Raw genomic sequence first — 19,116 nt, forward strand, 5'->3', positions numbered from 1 at the left:
ATTTCTTTCCTTTTCCTCTTTGCTTGATCAAGAATTGAAGGCTGTTATTTTGTTGTCGTTTGTTGAGTTTCGTGGTTGTCTGCCGGGAGCCCGTCTGAAGTTTTGTACGAGGTTATGGGGGCCGTGGAAAGGAAATGGATGAAGGAGAGAGGGTGGGGGGTAGAATAGGCTAGCTTTGATTCATTTATGTGCGCTAGATGCACTCAAAATTATTTTCGGGGCGCCCGCTTTGAAGGCTCCGGCGCACGCTTTGAAGGTTCCAGTCGTCACAGTCTGGTGGGGGCGGCGCCTCGGGGAAACAGAGATGTCACACATTAGGAAAGCAAAACCTCAGATGGAGGCTGAGGCACAAAAGGGCGGAGGAATACGTAGGGGAAAGAGTGATTGAAGGGGGGGGGGGGGGCAACTTCCTAACTTAGACAGGAGGTGTGTAAAGAGAGAGAGTAAGGTGATATTTTGTAGAGAGGAGAAAGTCAAAAAGGGGAAGCTCCCTTGTTGAATCTAGTTCCTGTGACCCAGATTGGAGATTTAAACATCTTCTAAATCTCTAAACAGGACAAAATACTCTATACTCACGACACATTCAGACCTACTCCAATTTCTTGATGCTTATATTATGCAACATCATCGCCACGCGATCCCAGTGGAGCGCTGAATCTTAAAATGTCGCTGTAGCCAGATTTAGAATAAAATGGAACAAGTTGTGATGAAAGATACCTCCAACAGGGCATTCTGTGAAGTGTTACAGGTGCCAAATTTGTCTAGTTCCTGGAACAGAACAAGAAAGTGCAGTTCCCTGTGAAATCTCCCTCCCCAAAGGGACTGATGTGACCCACATCAGGCAGTCTCCTAGGGATGCCAATGCAGTTTTGAGCCCTGTCTGATGCCGCGAGCACAGAGAGTCTACAGTCTATATCCCCAATGTTCCATTTCCGGTATTGCTCCGTTGCGGACGGAAATTCCGTGGCTCCGTCCGACGCTTAGCACCTCCCAAGACGATTGTGATTGGTTTAAAGAAATGCCAATAAACCAGAGCACGTTTTTCTCCCATCCCAGAATGCTGTGTGGACTAGCCAGATCCTCCTCTGCAGCTCTGTGGAGGAAGGTCTGGCAATGCGAGACTACATGCGGGATTTTTTCTCACGTAGACCATGGCCTAAGAACTGTTAAAGTCTCCAGAAGGATACAAGAGCGAATGTAAATCTGTCACCTCGCACAAAAAAAAGAAAGTGACAGGTTATCTACAGGTTGTCTTTTTTTTACTTTTGGCACACAGATATGTGTAAACAATATAATTAGGGCTTAGATTAGGAAGGGCTTGAGGTCTGGGCCTGCCGGTAGCGGGTTTATAAACAGGAAGTCATTGTAAGGTGATGATTCAGAGAGACAGGATGTTGACAGCAAACGTGGTCGTCACGGGTCAGGCACATTCAGCGGAAAAGCAACACATCTCCTGATGTCCCACAAAGTGATGTTTGTAGTCCTCAGGGAGTGTGTGTGTGTGTGTGTGTGTGTGTGTGTGCGTGTGTGCGTGTGTGCGTGTGTGTGTGTTGTGTGTGTGTGTGCGTGTGTGCGCGCGCGTGTGTGTGTGTGTGTGTGTTGTGTGTGTGCGTGTGTGTGTGTGTGCGTTTGATGGATAGAGAGCAGACAAAAAGTGTCAGAGGAGCGGCCAGCCAGCTAATCCAGTGTGTCAGGTGTCCCCGGTGGGTCCCAAAGCAACAGTTATTGGCCCAGCCTACCTCCCACATTCCCAAAATGGCAGACCAGCCCAATAACAACATCCCTGTGTCCCGCCGAGCACCTCAACCTGGCCACAAATAAAATGGCAGATGTTAGCAGCAGCGCCATACGGACTTTAATTGTTTCCCATCCGGTTGCCTTTATTTACTGGTGATCTGCTGTGAGGAAGGTAGCCCATATGATGCGACTAATTGTTCAGTCTGCAATGGTTTATTTGCAATTTTATACCATGCCCTGAAGACTTTCTGATTTCCCATTTATTCCAAGGACACTTGCTTCAACAGAATGTTCATACTTAAAGAATATGGCAAGTGACTACTCCAGTTATCATAACTTAACGCTTAACCCAGAAGAAACCACCCTCGTCTTTACGTCAGGGTAGCTTCTACATACATTATTTTTCAATAACCTCACGGAACATTATTTAAAGCAACAACTAAAAAACAGCGGCCACATGTGATATATTCTCTAGAAACATATCTGCACATGGATGTAGAATCTGTAGGCAACGGGACAAGAGTTTATCCTAGGCGTTCTGGTTTTCCGTTTGGAGTCCCAGTAGTATTGACCAATGGCGTTTGAGCGGGCTTTGGTTTCATGCAGGTAAACAGTCCATGTGGACAGCAAAAAGAGGCGAAACACATTGGCCAAAAATGCAATCTCTGAACCCATCAGCTATCGTCTGACGGTGATTTAGCTTTTGTTAGCTTATTTTTTAAATGTATCGGCATTCATATGCAGATATGATGTTTGCAGATGTTTGTAGAGATTAGCCGAAATGTCGTCTGGACCTGGATCTGGTTGCTAATCGTACTGTAAACAATGACCGGCGCACGGAGGAGAAAGGATTAGCCGTGATATCCGCAGGCTACACCGGAACACCCGGAATATTGGCCGTTTCAAGATTGCAAGGGATAATGTGATAACTGTAGCACAAGTAGAGAACGTTAGTGAGCTGACTGAGTAATGTCCAGTACACAGAAGACTGTACCTGAAGTTTGCCAGCATTAGCTACTGGTCATACTAGACCAAGTAAGATTGTAGTGATACGAGTGTATTGAATGGAATAATGGTGGGTTTTGTTGCTAATGAATTCAACTATCTATGTGTAAGTGGAAGTATGTCTAATTGCCTTTTTTTCAAAAGTTGCATAGCCTCTCTTTAATGATTTGATTGAAGTCTCTGTAACATTAGTCTCGCTTTGCCAGACCCTCCTCCAAAGCGCGCTGAAGGAGAGTCTGGCTACTCCACATAGCATTCTGGGAATGGGAGGAAAACTTGCTCTGGCATTTCTTTAAACCAATCAGAATCGTCATGGGTGGTGCTAAACTCCGCACAGAGCCGCTACAAAATAGTCGTGTGAGAGAAAACTCAGATTGGACAGATAGTCTAGCTAGCTGTCTGGATTTACCCTGCAGAGATCTGAGGAGCAGTTAACCATAGTCCTCAGAAATCCACCAAACTTAAAATTCCAACACAAAGGAAGCGGAAGGAACGGAAAATACATGCATCTGGCTGAATTTCCTGTCATTTCCAGCACCGGAGCAATCGCGGAAGTGGAACGCGAAGGATATAGACTACTGTAACATTGACATTAAACTTGTATTTTTCCAAGAATTGACTTGCTAATGATGCAGCAGAGACCGCGCTGAAGTGCATATCACAAAACAATCAGTCAGCCAATATTGTGTTATTTTACACCCAACAATCAACTACCAGCAATATCAATTCAGAATGATCACTATCTGCATCTTAAAAACCCCACATTAGTTAAATCCTGTGATTATCATTGGGAAATGTGTCTCCATGCTATATTGCTTTATGCCTAACTGATCGTGGTGTTCAGACACTCGGGGGGGCAGATTTAGTGAGTGGGGGGCATTAATCCCCCTTACAGCAGCTCTGCTAAATCAGAGCAAGGGAAGAAAAAGCTTTGAGAAAATGTTCTGTAGTGGTGAAGTGAGGTGTGTGTGTGTGTGTGTATGTGACTGTGTGAGGTGCAGTGCTGTAGTACTCGAGTCTGGTCTCAGTTTATTGTCTTGGACTTTTTGGTATTTGCACTCAGACTTGTCTCGTAGTAGCACAAACATTGTGGGCCCTGTAGAAAGGCATTCTCTACCTGCATCCACAGCTATTCATTCCAGCATCTTTTTGGGCCCTCCTCACTTGAGGGCCCTGGGTAGTCCCATTTCCACCCCCAGTCCAACACCCCTGCTCTGACTTGGCCATTCGTCTCGGCAAATATTCTAGCTGGTGTTGACCGAGTCCAGCAATATATGCTTTTTTACCAAGGTACCTTCCTCCTTCCTGGGGTATTGGTTTGATTCAATTCTTTTGTTTCTCATTTGGACACGCTCTTGGCCAGTGGTAGAATGTAACTAAGTACATTTACTCAAGCACTGTACTTCAGTACAAATTTGAGGTACTTGTACTTTACTTGAGTCTTTTCTTTTCATGCCACTTTCTACTTCTACTCCACTAAACACTTCACTTGATTGACAGAATTGTTTGGATCGTTTCCAGTTTCTAAAATGTGAGGCTTTTTCTACTTAAGTAATATTTTCAATGCAGAACATCCAAAACAATTATTTATAAACTTCAATATCCAATGGAAAATAATCTGAGAATGAAATGGCGCAACGTGGTGTCAACATAAAACACAGCACTTTTAAGCCAAGTTCACCATGCAGCGAAAACAAAATACTTTCACCCAGGAAACGCTCGGGAGTGTTTTAATCCAAACCACCATCTTTTTCCTAAACGTAACTAGTCATTTTGGTGCCTAAACTTAACTGTCATAGCCACATGATGTTCACCTTTTCTGGCTAAACTCCACTACCACGGCCCCTGAAAGGACTGTCATCTGGCGGTGCCTGTAGCCGGCTCACAGTCACCTATTGGCGGCTAAACAACTGCCATTGGTAGCCGGCGTCCCGGAGCTCTGTAGCAGCTAAATACAACCAGCAACTGCTGCTCAGATTTTATCATTCTATGGCACTATAGACTGTTCACGTTACAGAGCTTTACTTAGTTTGAAATATTTCTATTTTAGGTATATAATATATGGTCTATTGGTGAAGTAGCATTGATCAATTTGAGCGGTGGGGGGGGGGTACATTTTGTCCCCACTGGATGGGATACAAATAATTCAGCAGAGGCAGCGATATGTAGACCAGAAAGGGGGAAATCCCACGCATCTCCCCCGGAAAATCACCCTGCATACATATACATATACAGGCCCTTTATGGGCTTACATAGTGAACATGTACCTTTGTTTGAAAGAAGATGTGCACCTGTGATTGTACATGAGGAGGTTGATTTATCAATACCTACCTTTGTCTCACCCCCCCCCCCCCCCCAATCCATCTCATCATTATAGTCTCTCTTCGCAAATTGCCTCCCATCAACTCTTTTTTGTGATCATAGTCATTCGCAGCCGATTATAACATATTATGGTAAGAAGGGAGCTCCTGGAAAAAAATCCATCTATTTCCTGTGGGTTTATGCCACACTTGACATTTGGACGTCATTGCGGTGCCCCCTGCGCTTTAGATAATCATTATGCATTTTATAACCACAGTTATATCGTCAGCGCTGCAGCATATTGGCTGGGATTACCATATATTTGCCGCCTTATAACTGTGTCATTATGGCCGAATGAGAGCGCGCGGCGCGCCGTCTTTCTGCACACACTCTGTGTTTTTTTCTCAGTTGGCAGTATTTACAGGCAGTAGATCGAGCATGAAGCTGTCACTTTGCTGTCGTTTCTGACCGGGCTGCAGTGGAATTAGAAAAAGGAAGTGGCGGTGTGTGTGTGTGGGGGGGAGGAATGCATGGATGAAGGGGTTGATGGCAGGGGAGATAGAGGAGAGGAAAAGCAATAGTACTCTACAGCAAAGTGCTTGGGATGCCATTGCTGAAAGGATGATGGACTGAGGGAGAAGATGGATAAAGAGAGGGAAAGATAGAGAAGGAGAGGCTGGGTAGGAAAAAAGAGAGGGAGAGATAGAGAAGAAGAGGCTGAGTAGAAGTAAAACAAAACAAAAAAGAGCAGGGCGTGCTGGAAGCTAGCTGCTGTCACTGCTGTGATGGATGAGGCTTTGCATGTTACTGAATAATAAGCACTTCACAAATTGGATGGCATCACAGCAGGGAAGATTATATTTAGCCAGTACAGTATGGTATGGTACAGACTGTAGCATTGCACAGTAATCATTGCATAACTACTGTACCACTACAGCTAGCAAAATGACTTGCTTCTGAAATGCACTGAGACACAACACTATTCATTCTGAGTGGATTGGAAATACTGCTCATAGATCAAGGGCGGCAAAAGAAAGAGGGGAAGATCCACAAAGTAGAGATGGCTATTGTCATTCCCTGTTGTCATTCTGTAAGACATTTAGGGGATCTGTTCAGCGTGTAGGCTGACCATTAGAGAGAGGGAGAAAATGGGGAAGAAGAGAATATTCACAGAGGAGGAGAGACAATTTGTGCAAGCGAGGTCAGCTGCGGCTCCTCTGACCGAGCTGTTAATGTTCTTACGCTTCGGATAAATGGTGAAAGAAAAGCGGGTCGGCCAAGCTCTCGGCTGCACTCTTTCATTCCTCCTCCTTTTTTATCACCGTTTCTAGATATCCGTCTTTGTTTTTGCGACTTCCACACTCCCAAACTCACAAATAGGAAAAACAATTGTGAATACGCAAGGAAGATAAAGAAACAAAGTGAGGAGGGGGGGAGGGGGGGAGGTTGAGGCGGTCCAGAACGGCTTCCTTCTTCCCTTTTGGCAAAAGCAATATGAGAGCACTCAGCGGTGCCGGTTAGAGTGCTAAAAAGTAAGGGGAGAGCACCGGGATTGGGACAGTAGAGGGGTGCACTCTACACAAGACAACACAGTGAGACAAATGGCTGGAGGCATGGACTAGATTTCACTTCACTAGCTCGGGCCTCTGAGCAAGCAGTATGGAGCCGGCTCTGTGTGGCTGTGATGGTCCACCGAGCAGAAGATGGCAGATGAGTGTGCCTGGAGGTGCACAGAGCACAGTGTGGCCCCGCAAACCAACTGGACTGGCTTATTGTTTAGGAGGAGCACCTCTATATACTGTCAGCAATGCTCAGATATATGATAGCTTCATTGCTGTCATTAATGGTGCTTAGGCTAATTACATTATGCCAGTGGTGGAAGAAGTATTCAGATCGTTTACTTAAGTAAAAGTACTAATGCCACACTGTAAAAATACTCCGTTACAAGCAAAAGTCCGGCATTGAAAATGTTACTTAAGTAAAAGTATGTAAGTACCATCAGGAAAATGAACTAAAACTAGGCTACTGAATGCAGAAAAATCCTCACCATTTTACGATCCAAACAGTTGTGTCAATCAACCAAGTGTTTAATCGGCTAATCAATCTAGCTCTACTCGTAGGCCGTTATATTGTTGGGTAGTTTAATTTATAATAACATATCGTATTTTATAAACTACATGGGTTTTGTGTGCAAAAAATCTTAATGTGTAAAGTAACTAGTAACTAAAACTGTCAAATGAATGTAGTGGAGTAAAAAGAACAATATTTCTCTCTGAAATGTAGCAGAGTAGAAGGAGAAAGTAGCATGAAAAGAAAAGACTCAAGTAAAGTACACGTATCTCAAATGTGTATTTAAGTACAGCACTTGAGTAAATGTAATTAGTTACATTCTACCACTGCATTATGCAGTGTTGCAGCAGGACCGGGCCGTACGGTCTTAAGTACAGATCACCTATAATGGGGATCCTTAATAAACTAAACTAAAACCCACTTCTCATTACAGCCTGTAATTAAGCCCAACCTTGAGCTACTTGTACTTGATTTGACTATTTCCATTTCAGGAGCCACTCCACTATATTTCAGGTAGAAGTTAGGGGTTCAACTAATGATCTGTCGATTATATTCTCTATTAGTTGTTTGGTCTATAAAATGTCAGAAAAATGTGGATCAGAGTTTCCGCAAAGCCCAAGATGACATCCTCAAATGTCTTGTTTTGTCCACAACTCCAAGATATTCAGTTCACTGTCACAGAGGAGAGAAGAAACAAGAAAAATATTCACATTTAAGGAGCTGGAATCAGAGAATTTTTAGAAATAACTCAAACCGATAAATGGGTTATCAAAATAGTTGGTGATTATTTTAATAGTTGCAGCTTAGTAGAAATATTTCACTTTTTACTCTACTACATTTGTTTGACAGCTACTGTACACATATGAGTTACTTTGCAGGTCAAGATTCTACATAAAAACAAACATTTAATAATAAATAAGATGCATCATTGCATAAACTAGCATCAGTTTACAAAGTTGTTAAAAAATGAGCTCCACTTCAACCAGCTACCACATATTACCTACAGTAATAATCCAATCATATTATACTCAGTTGCCAGTATATTAGGTACACCTACTGCGTGATATAAGAAACGCCTCTCAACAAGCTGCAGCCTAAAAAATGACGATTATTTTCATTGTCGATAAATCTGCCAATTTTGTTCTCCATTAATCAATTGATCATGTTTGCGCTAAAATGAAAATAGTGAAATATGTCCCAGTAAAGTTTCTCAGGGCTAAAGATATCCAGTTAACCCTACTAGGTAGGAGAAATATGATATCTCCAGATCAATACAGTGTAGAGACTTACTTTTGTTTTTGTTTAGAAGCAGAGAAATTCGCCGTTTCAACGAGGTCCTCTGACAGTTGTAGGCCATCCAGGAGTTTATTTAATCCATCATGGAATTACAGTGTCTTTGTAACATAAATACATAATTACGAATCCAAAAATCAACTTGCGTATGTTCCCTTTGCTTCACGACCTTGGGATCCATTGATTATTCTTCTGCAGATGAACTAACTGGTGAAGGGGGTATTTGTTAAAGCTTTAGGCTGAACATTAGAGCCTTCATGAAGGAAAGTATTGAAGGTCTGATGTGTAAGACTGCAACTGAGTTTAAACTCTGAAAGTGGCCATTCTGCATGATTAGCTACAGCTCCTTACTTATCTTTAGGGTTGGGCATCGTTTTGATTTCAACAATTCTGATTCTTCCTTTCGATTCCGGTTCTTATCGATTCTCGATTCCGATTCTTTGAGGGGTGGAGTAGCAACAGGTCACATGCTTATTTCAATGCTAAGAGGAAACATTTTATTTTGATTCAGTGGTGATTGACAGTTTTACCGTGCTTTTTCCAACGTAAAATAAAGCCACAAGTTAGAGCGCCGCTTACAGTGCTCCATGGCTGGAACGCAACAAGCACCCGGAATTACGGCGGCCGCCAAGGAAACCCAAACTTGCCCGTGTTAAATTTAGAACCGATGATCAGATTCTAAGCGATTCCAAACGACTCCAATAAAGAAACGATTCCATTGGAATCGTAACTTTTGAAACGATCCCAAGATGGAACCGGTTCTCAGTGCCCAATCCTACTTATTTTCATACTTCTGTGTTTTACTTAAGTACATTTTTGAATGTGGTTACTTTTAATTAAGAGAGGGATTTGAATACTTCGTTCCTTGCGAGGATTGAGCTACTGTTCAGCTCAGTGATTCTTTTTTCTTAATCTGCTAACGTTGGCTAAATTAACACATAAATTAAACATGTTCATTATTTCTACGAGTTATTGATGGAGTTTTTAAAGTCACATTGCAGTCTAATAACGGCCCTAAGGGGAAAATAAACTGCTAGTCCATAGGCCATTGATGTGATACAATGCATAACTGACATTTGTCATAGTTTTGTATTTTACTCATCGTTATATTCAGGAAAGTACAGGGGGAAAAAAGTCAGCCGAGAGTTAATTGAGGTCGGCCAGCTGAGTCACTTGTCACCGACGACAGTTCCCCCCTCTTTCTGCAGGCTTCTTATTGGGCCTCTGGTGCTCCGCGGCGCCTTCTGATTGGATCTCGCACAGTTGGAAGGTATCTCCAATTATTGGCCTGTGGCTATGGGATGATGGAGAGGGAGCGAGAACAGAGAACTAGTGAAGGAAGTAATGATGAGGAGAGAGAGCGAGAGAGAAGGAGACACAGCTAAGTAGTGCAGAGCAGGAGAAGGAAAAGATTGCTTTAGGTAATTAGAGAAGTGACAGCTTTGATTTCCACGTGTGTGTGTGTGTGTGTGTGTGTGTGTGGGGGGGGGGGGCGGGTGATGTATTTACACTGAACAAAAGGCGTGGGGTGGGTAGGTAGATTGCTTTCTTTCCCCGCGCGTCTCACATGAAGAAAACTTGACTGCGATCTTTAGCTCAAAAGAAAAAGATGCACTGCGAAAAATGTCCTCTTTTCATGTCACTGTTATCCAATTTTGAACCCTTAAAGTCTTTTAAAACAGAGCTGGCTGTGCACCAGTATTCTAAAACGTATTATTTTGCTTGATTTTTGTCGCAGCAATCTTTCTTATTCTGGCACCTAACTGACACCCTAGAAGAAAGGATAAGAGAAGCCTTTATTGTCTCTATATTACAATGAATACAAGAAAATTGCAAATGCCCCTCCCAGCGGTGCTTAAAAAAAAACTATGACGTGATAAATGATAATAAATATATTGCACAGATCAGTATAATAATTGTACGAACAATGAAAGAATTAAGAAAATGACTGAAATAGGTTGAAATATCCATCCATCCATCAGATTTCTTCATTTGTTTTAAGAAAATAAGATTTTTAGAAGACATAAATTGGTTAATGAGATGGATATTTCTGCAGGTAATGCATTTTGTAGCACAGGGTTACAGTGCATAGGGCAGTGGCTTTATCTCCCCATCTGCTCCAAAACGTCCAGTGTATATGAGAGCAATCCATCTAAAGTTACCAAATGAAAAACAGAATGAGGCTAGCTTGAGAGAGAGAGAGAGAGAGAGAGAGAGAGATCTGTTACTGTGAGAGGGAAGGAGAGCTGGATGGCCGGTGGCCAATCGTCTCCAGTGTAATCTCCATTCTTGTGGATGGATTTTCGATGTGGGTGTCCTGTACAAGGGCATCTGGCTGCCTGCAGAGCTACACGATATACAGTTGGCTCCTTGGAGAGTCTCCGCACACACAAACACACACTGGCGTGTACTAACACAGACGCACACATATGTACTGAATGCTAGAATGTAGCTCTCCCAGACTGACATAGAAACAGACTCTACACACCGGGCGGGTCTCGCGGACGTCCTCCACCTCTCCGCTTTGTGTCTCCCCGAGGTGCCAGTCGATCTGCGTGCCCTTGCCCCGCCCCTAGCACCCCAGCTGTGAAACCTACCCAGGAAGGGTCCCATCACGGCTGTTAATCCAGCCGATGCTCCAGGCGCCAAACACGGGGCGCAGGAGGAGGACACGTATGTTTCTGGCTCCAAGAGTGGAGAGACCACCAGTGTTTCGGGCCAGGGAAGGGGGAGGCGTTCTGAGCCTCAGGAGGTCCAGATGGTGGAGTCTGGACCATGATGTTTTGGCTCATACCTTGGCTTACATTTCATTTTAGATCAACTATTTATATGCACCTGTAATTAGAATACACAAGCGTTTGGCCCGTATGTCCACAGTATGCCTGGTGAATGGAAGAATTATAGCTGCGGTAGATCATTAACAAAATACTGATAGTGTTTCCTTCTGTCATCTAAAAACGGCCAAGCCTGAGAAAGTCTGAAATGTGAAGTCATTTATGAAAGGTTTTGGGGCCGTGTTTTCTTACCATGCACGGCAGCGTGATTCTCGGGATATCACACGAGACTCCATCTTACCAATCAGTGTCCCATTAGGAGCTACTGGTAACTACAATGGCGGACGAGATTGGCAAATGGTTCATCCAATCACCTGCCAGGTATTTTTTGGAAGCGCCTGCCCTTTTCCGAACAGTTTCCAATAGAGACAGAGCGCATTGACTGTTAGTCCCGCCCCCACAGGAGGGAAAAAATAACTCTCTGCTCTCCAAAGCTATAGTGTGTAGTTTCTGTCTCCCCCATGAGGAGTTCTAAGTAATGACAACAACACTGTCGGTGCGTCCACATGATACAAGCCTTCGATCGAGCACCACCCCCACCCTCTTCCACGCAGTTGCTAGAAGCAAAGGAGGACACGGAGGATTAAAAAAACATGATGGACTCTTCGGAAGAGGTTATTATCTTCACTCGATTGACAAGATCTTCACACCATGTTCTGAACATAGCTATACTGAGAAATACAGAGAGTTGTGTGGAGCTGATAGTCTTAATTAGCTTTGGATCAACTCATTTGGCAATGACATGAATGTAACGGACGTTCATTAATATAAAAAATGTACGCACTAAAGCTTGAACTTGTATTGCATGAAAGTCCCTCCTCTTCAATTTCGTCTGCTTGCAAACATTCGAAAAATGCCTAAAGGCTGCTGTGTGGTGATATTCACTACCAACAATGTAAAGAAAACTTGAGTTTTTATAAGCTTCCGACCCGAAAAACAGAGCTTTTATGAAGACAAAAGTGGATATGTGAGGATTCAGCAGAGAGAATGGGGAGACGCAGGGATCCTGACACTAGTCATGGGTTCTTTACCCTGTTGGTAGGGAATATCACCACACAGCAGCTTTTAGGCATTTTTCAGGTATTTGCTAGCAGACGGAATTGACGAGAAGGAACCTTCACGCAATACAAGTCAATGCAGACCGGAGAGTTGTTCCTCCCCCCTGGTGGGCGTGGCTTGTAGAGTATGACGCGATGCATTATGTCTCTACGACGGCTTCTCGCATGGTGCTGTGTAATAAACCATCTGGCGCATCAGGTTACATGTTTCCTCCAAATAGCTGAAACAGAAATAACTTCTTATCCCATATTATGTGCATTACAATCACGGACAGAGTTAGTACCTTCTTTAAAGTTTCTCATATTTTACATGCATTACATGCACCAAAATCAATCGTTAAAATCACTAGAATCCTACATTTCCCATGATGCAACCAATAGCATTTGTCATTAGACACTCCCCGACTACCACAGAAAACATTGTACACCTGTTAAGAATTGCTCCCCTTGACTAGTAATTTAACTTTGACATGTAAAATTATCCATCCATCCATCCATCCATCCGTCTTCGTCCGCTTATCCGGTATCGGGTCGCAGGGGCAGCATCTCCAGCAGGGGATCCCAAACTTCCCTTTCCCGAGCCACATTAACCAGCTCCGACTGGGGGATCCCGAGGCGTTCCCAGGCCAGGTTGGAGATATAATCCCTCCACCTAGTCCTGGGTCTTCCCTGAGGCCTCCTCCCAGCTGGACGTGCCTGGAAAACCTCCCTAGGGAGGCGCCCAGGGGTCATCCTTACCAGATGCCCGAACCACCTCAACTGGCTCCTTTCGATGCGAAGGAGCAGCGGCTCTACTCCGAGCTCCTCACAGATGACTGAGCTTCTCACCCTATCTCTAAGGGAGATGCCAGCCACTCTCCTGAGGAAACCCATTTCGGCCGCTTGTACCATGTCAAATTAATGGAAAGGTAATGTTACTCGGCATTGGAAACTTACTGTAGCCACTGATCTCTATCAGTCAAGGTTGTGTATTTTAGAAAGAATCAATAAGGAAGAATATACTGTATAGCTCAACAGTTTGGAGCCACTGTTTAATTTATTTCTCTCTTGTACTGTATATCAGATTTCCTTGAGCGCCAGGTCCTTTAGCATTGTTTCGCCGTCTTCCGCATCGAGATAGTCTTGGGAGTGGAGCGAGCGCGATAATGACGGTGAGGGAGAAGACAAGGGCCCAGCTGTTTAATCTATCCCCCCATTCTCATGCAAAGCAGGCTTCAGCTGGTGGGGAGGAGAGCGCGAGGGGAAAAGTTTCACTGGTTCACTCGGAATTACTTATTTCTCCAAGGATCGGAGCGCAAACAGATGCAAACAAACAACCACGATACGGAGGAATTTAGATTCTCTGACAGTGCTGCGTGGATGACACAAAAACCTGTCCAACGGAACTTTAGGGATTATTTTCCTGTGGCTCCACAAACTTTTCATTCGCCGCATCACATTCTGCTCTCCATTTTCTTCCCCGTGTCCATCTCTTTCTTTTGAGTAAAGGCACAAAACCACTGTTTGTTGATTTCTGCGCTTTATTTGGGTGATGAGGATGTTGTCTCTCTCTCGTTTGCCAGGCAAAGAATACACACACATTTGCATACTGTACACACTTCACTCTTATTACTTTCCCCACTGTGCACTTAGTCAGACTCTATGTGTGTGTGTGTGTGTGTGTGTGTGTGTGTGTGTGTGTGTGTGTGTGTGTGTGTGTGTGTGTGTGTGTGTGTGCGTGCGTGCGTGCGTGTGTGCGTGCGTGTATGTGTGTAATAATGGATGGCATTGCCTGTGTCGCAATGTACCACAGTTATTCTCCTAGTAATATACTCACGGTGTTACCATGGCAGTAAGGAAAGATGGAGGGATAAAATGGAGTGAAGGTGCTTAAACAAAAGAAGGGATTTAAGGAGGCAAGTGAGAGAAGTAGGAGGAAGGATAAATGTAAGGAAGACACTTTGGGTAAAGGGAAGAAATAAGGAACAGGAGGTAAGGAAGGAAGGAAGGAAGAAATGTGAGGTGAGTGGATGTATAAGAAGAGCCAATTGTGTTGTGGAGGAAGGAACGGGGGGGAAGTAGGGCGTACGTAGGAGGATGGAAGGAAGGAGCAAAGGCTAAAGAAGAAATCATGGAAATGGAGGGAATTGTGGAATTGTGAGACAAGAAGGAGGTAGTAAAAGGGTAACTTTGTAACGTTTTTTTTCCAACCTGGACCCTATTTTACCATGTTTTGTGTCTAAGTGACTGATGGGAACAACAGTCTTTGAAACTGGTCCAGTATTAAGCGAGACCGCTGCAGGCGGCAGCTGCAAGTTATTGGGTAATTGTGCATTGTTCAATTTCCACACCAGACAGGGTCAGATTATTATTCTAAGTGTCTGACAACATTTTGGAAAGGATCCCTACAGATGGAGTCTGGTGAGCTGTTTCTGGTTCAACAAAAAGGATTTTACTTTTTAACAAATCTTTCCATAATGTTGTCAGACACCGAATAACATTCTGATCCTGTCAGGGCCAAAAACAGCAAACTCGCTCAACACTGGACCAAATTCAAAGACTCTTTTTTCACATTAGTCACTTAGACACCAATGCATGGGAAAATAGGGTCCAGCTTGAAAAACAAAAACGAAATGACCCTTTAAGGTGCAAGAAGAGAATGAGGCATGGAAGAAATTAGGAGAAAGCAATCAAAATGGACGTAGGGTAATTAAGGAAAGAGCGATGGAAGCAAAAAATGGAAGGAAACGTTCCAAAGAGGAGGCACAGAAGAAAGGGAGGGGGAAACCATTTGAGTAGTTTCCTGACTGCAGTGTCTAACAGCTGCCACTAGAGGGACAGCTACACAGCTCCAGTTGATACTCCTCATCAACTATTACTTGGATGATAAAATGGACCCTTCATTGGATTACTGGGAGCCTCGGTGGGATTCCGACAAGAAAGCTTGAAGAGGGAGGAGGTTTAGTCAGAATTGTGGATTCGATAGCAGATGCAGCAGCAGCAGGAGGAGAACATTCACGTAGGATTGATTCATCTCACTAAGGGCCTGCTGCCTCTCACTATTTTCCCTTCACTCTGTTATTATTTGGATCGCCTTTTCTCAACAACCACAACCCCACCACCACCACCACCCCTTTCACCCCCTCTCTTCTTTCCGTGCTACCAGCAGCATCTGCCTCTCCTTCTCTGCTTCAGTGATTGCTGCAGAGTGCCCATGTCATCTCTGAAATAAGGCTGTGTGTGTGTGTGTGTGTGTGTGTGTGTGTGTGTGTGTGTGTGTTTGTTTGTGTGTGTGTGTGTGTGTGTGTGTGTGTGTGTGTGGTGCACTGTAATTGCTGCACTGCCTTTCCAGAAGGCACAGTGGTACCTAGCTAATATTACGTGCAGTGTGAACACATGCATGTAATTGGTCACACTATACATGCTGCAACACAGTTCTCAGAACAGTTTGCTGCCACTACAGATGGTTTGAAGTTAAATGGCTCCACCTTGTAGGGTTAATTTAGGTATTATTGCAGGTAATAAAAACATCATTACTATGCGCAATTATATATTATAGAAAGATGAATACATCCACAATCTGTCATTTCCTGTTCTCACCCATATGAACACAGAGAGCTACATGCGCAGCATATGAATGACACTGAGTCATACTGTATAGTACATTGGAACCGCCTACTCTTGTCCTCTATATACTTCTCCATCCACCTGCCAGCTATCTTTCATTCCACTTTCTCCACCCAGTTCTTACCTTTTTCAGAGTGTCCCTCTTTACCCATGCACAAACTACTGTTCATATAGAGTATGCTCACGCACACATGCACTCCTCCTCGGCCTGTGTGAGCCATTATTGCGCAGGCAGGCAGGCGTGGGTAGAGAGACCCCTGGGGAGTGGAAGTAGGTACTGCAGAACTGAGTGGTGGTCTATTTTAGATCACTGCAGCAGCACAGAGCAGTGTGGGGGGGGGCAAAATCAAAGTATACTATAGGATGCAGGGTGTACTTCCAAGCTCGTCTGTTTTCTGTTAAGATTTCGGTCCCAAACTTTACTTCAGTCTTTAACTTGGCTCTCTGCAGACAATTTCATCAGCCAATTGCGCTCCAACGTTTCATACCAGACTCACATCTAGGCCTGAAATTGCTTATACTGTGTTGTCAGAGACTTTTGAGGTTCTGTTCAGTGTTTATTTACGGCTGAAATCACAGCAACAGTTCATCACAGAAGTGTCTATTTCACCGCAATTATGGGTTTGGTTCCTTTTGGCTTACAGTTTTCAACAGCTTTGGCTTACGGCTTAATTATAACAGAGCCAGGAATAAATAGAAGCTACTTGAGCCGTTTTCTTATATGAACTCCAGACAATGTCTGCAGAATCAGTTTCCCTTTCTCACATGTAGCACACAACTAGGGTTGGGTACCGTTCACATTTTTACCGATAACTGAAATTAGTTTCCGGTAACCAACGGTAGCTTTTTTCGGTACTTTCCCTCAGTAATAGCAAAAAATTCATTTCAGTTGTAAAAAGAATTCAATTATTTATTTAGAGCATTTGACACACCACTCAAAATACAACACCTCCCAAACCGGTTCCTATTAAATCAAACAATTATTCATTTCCTACAATGCACTGGAACTGTTATTCTTGTATTTATATCTTATTCTATTTTAGCACGTTTTATCTTTTATCTCTTTTTAACTGCTCTTTTAATATTTTATGTAAAGCACTTTGCTGAAATGTACTATAGAAATAAAGTTGCCTTGCTTTACATCCTCCAGCCTGTCAGTCAGTCACCAGGGCACAGAGAACACTGTGGTGCCTGGCTTGTTTCATAGGAAGTACCGCACCGCGGCCGCTTTGGCCTCGGAATAATTTTATATTGTAGCCAATGGTCTGCGTGGAGTATCGAAAAGTGTTACCACACTTGCGCTCGGTAGTCAGGAGGTAGGTCATCAAGCGGATTACACCGCCGTCATGTAGCCGGTTCGTAATTTGCTCACAAAAAAACGCCGTTCCTTGAATTTGTCTGAAGATTTCGTCTGCCTTTACTGGCAGAAGTTCCCATCTTTGTGTGTATGACTCTTCTTCTTCACCCTTGGATGTTTGTTTTCTTCCGGTTTCGCGCGATCCGCATGATAGAGACATTATCAATACGCCCACTTTCTCGCTGTGAATTCGGCGGACAATGGCCTGCTGTATTCACACATGGGCTCAAACGGACATATCACAGACTTAGTAATGGGGGTGATGGCACAGTGGATATGACACATGCCTTTGGTGTGGGAGACCTGGGTTCGATTCCCACTGCGATACATCAACCAATGTGTCCCTGAGCAAGACACTTAACCCCTAGTTGCTCCAGAGGCGTGCGACCTCTGACATATATATATAGCAATTGTAAGTCATGCAATGTAATGTAATGTACTAGGGAGCTGGCAGGGTAAAGTCTGTAAAATGCCCGGTCCAACTGATTAGGACATTTGCGTTCTCACATACATCACATCCTCTGAGTAAAGTCTAGATAATTTCAGGGTTGCAGATCATGTGTGAAAGGGGCTTTGGACTCATAAGTAGCTTGGTGGTGAGTTCTGTGGTGCTTGGGGTAGCGGGGGATAATTAAGTACATTGTAGGCTACTTAGAGCCCTTAAAGTTAAATTGTATCACATTGTATGTAGCAAGTCACACGTTTTTGATCTAGTTTCTCACTCATAAGTTGGATCATTTCCAGTAAATTATAATACTAATAGCATGTTCCTTATTTCCTGGGAACTCCCCAGAACTTTGTCCCTCCTTCAGGACGCCTGGGGATTCCCTGGCCCCATTTTTTAAGAATCACTGTGCTAGCATAGCCTATAATCTGCGAAAGATTGCCGTTTGACATAGACAATAAATCCTAATTAAGCCTCTGACATTGCCACCACTTTAGACTTCATCAAACCCCCAGCCTGGCCACCATCGGCCCTCATCTCCCCTAATTCCAGCTCTGTCTTATTGACAGTGCCGGAGGCGTGCGCAGCGTGACCCAGAGGTTGATTGAAGTGAAGTGAGGGATAATAAGTTTGCACAGCGACGATGGAACTTCTTTGACACGTTGATGAAGTGATGCTAATTGCCAAGTGCCACTGAGAAGTGCTCAATTAATGGGGGGGGGGGGTTCGCTGAAGAAAAACACTGCTGACGGTTTCACTAAATCCTTCCCGCTTTAGTTGAAGTAGAGGATTCAAAGTGAAGTGATGCTCCCCGAGCGGAAGCCCATCCTGTTGTCAGAATTGGGGGGTGATGATTTTCTAATTGCAAACTCTTTGTGTGCATTGGGAACTAAAACATGTCTTCCTTGAAACAACCATGAAATGTGTTTTAACGCTCTGTGATTATCTAATGCTCATGTGAAATAACAATGCTTTATTGCTGACACTGAAATGCCTTCTTTCCTGTTTAATTCATTCACAGTTTGTAATGCCGTTGTTCCATGATTGCTGGTTCTGTGTGTGATTCTAGCTTAATTTTCCTCACTACTGCTAATGCATTTCTAAAGTGTATTCACTTTGCGGACAGCTATCATGAGTTTATACAAATGTAATCATACTATATCTAAATAATTCATAAATCTGTTTAACTTAAAAAAGCACTTAAACTCAAGGTAACTAGAATGCTGTTAACTTGTCTAACCTAACAACCCAGCCCAAAAAACACATCCTCAAGTTCTTCCTGTCCGAACTAAAGCTGATTTAAAGTACATAACTTTGCTAAACGTTTGCCATGTTGCCCTTCTAACCTTCTAACCTTTCAACTTCCAGATTTCTTTGTAACCTCTCTTAATTTGTCTTCTCCAAATTTCT

At 43.6% G+C, this 19,116-nt stretch overlaps 1 protein-coding gene and 1 long non-coding RNA gene across 2 annotated transcripts in view; one reads left to right on the forward strand and one right to left on the reverse strand.

The window, feature by feature from the left end:
- LOC118492919 (neurexin-1-beta-like) overlaps positions 1 to 19,116 on the forward strand; it is a 144,727-nt gene that overhangs the window by 88,234 nt on the left and 37,377 nt on the right. The gene's annotated exons all lie outside the window — the stretch shown is intronic.
- LOC118493548 lies at positions 10,185 to 11,463 on the reverse strand. The gene is made up of 2 exons (XR_004895500.1): positions 11,433 to 11,463; positions 10,185 to 11,288 (listed from the first exon to the last, which is right to left on the reverse strand). It is a non-coding gene; the product is annotated as an uncharacterized LOC118493548 (long non-coding RNA).

The sequence above is a fragment of the Sander lucioperca genome, chromosome 17 (assembly GCF_008315115.2).
Source record: "Sander lucioperca isolate FBNREF2018 chromosome 17, SLUC_FBN_1.2, whole genome shotgun sequence".
NCBI classification, from domain to species: domain Eukaryota; kingdom Metazoa; phylum Chordata; class Actinopteri; order Perciformes; family Percidae; genus Sander; species Sander lucioperca.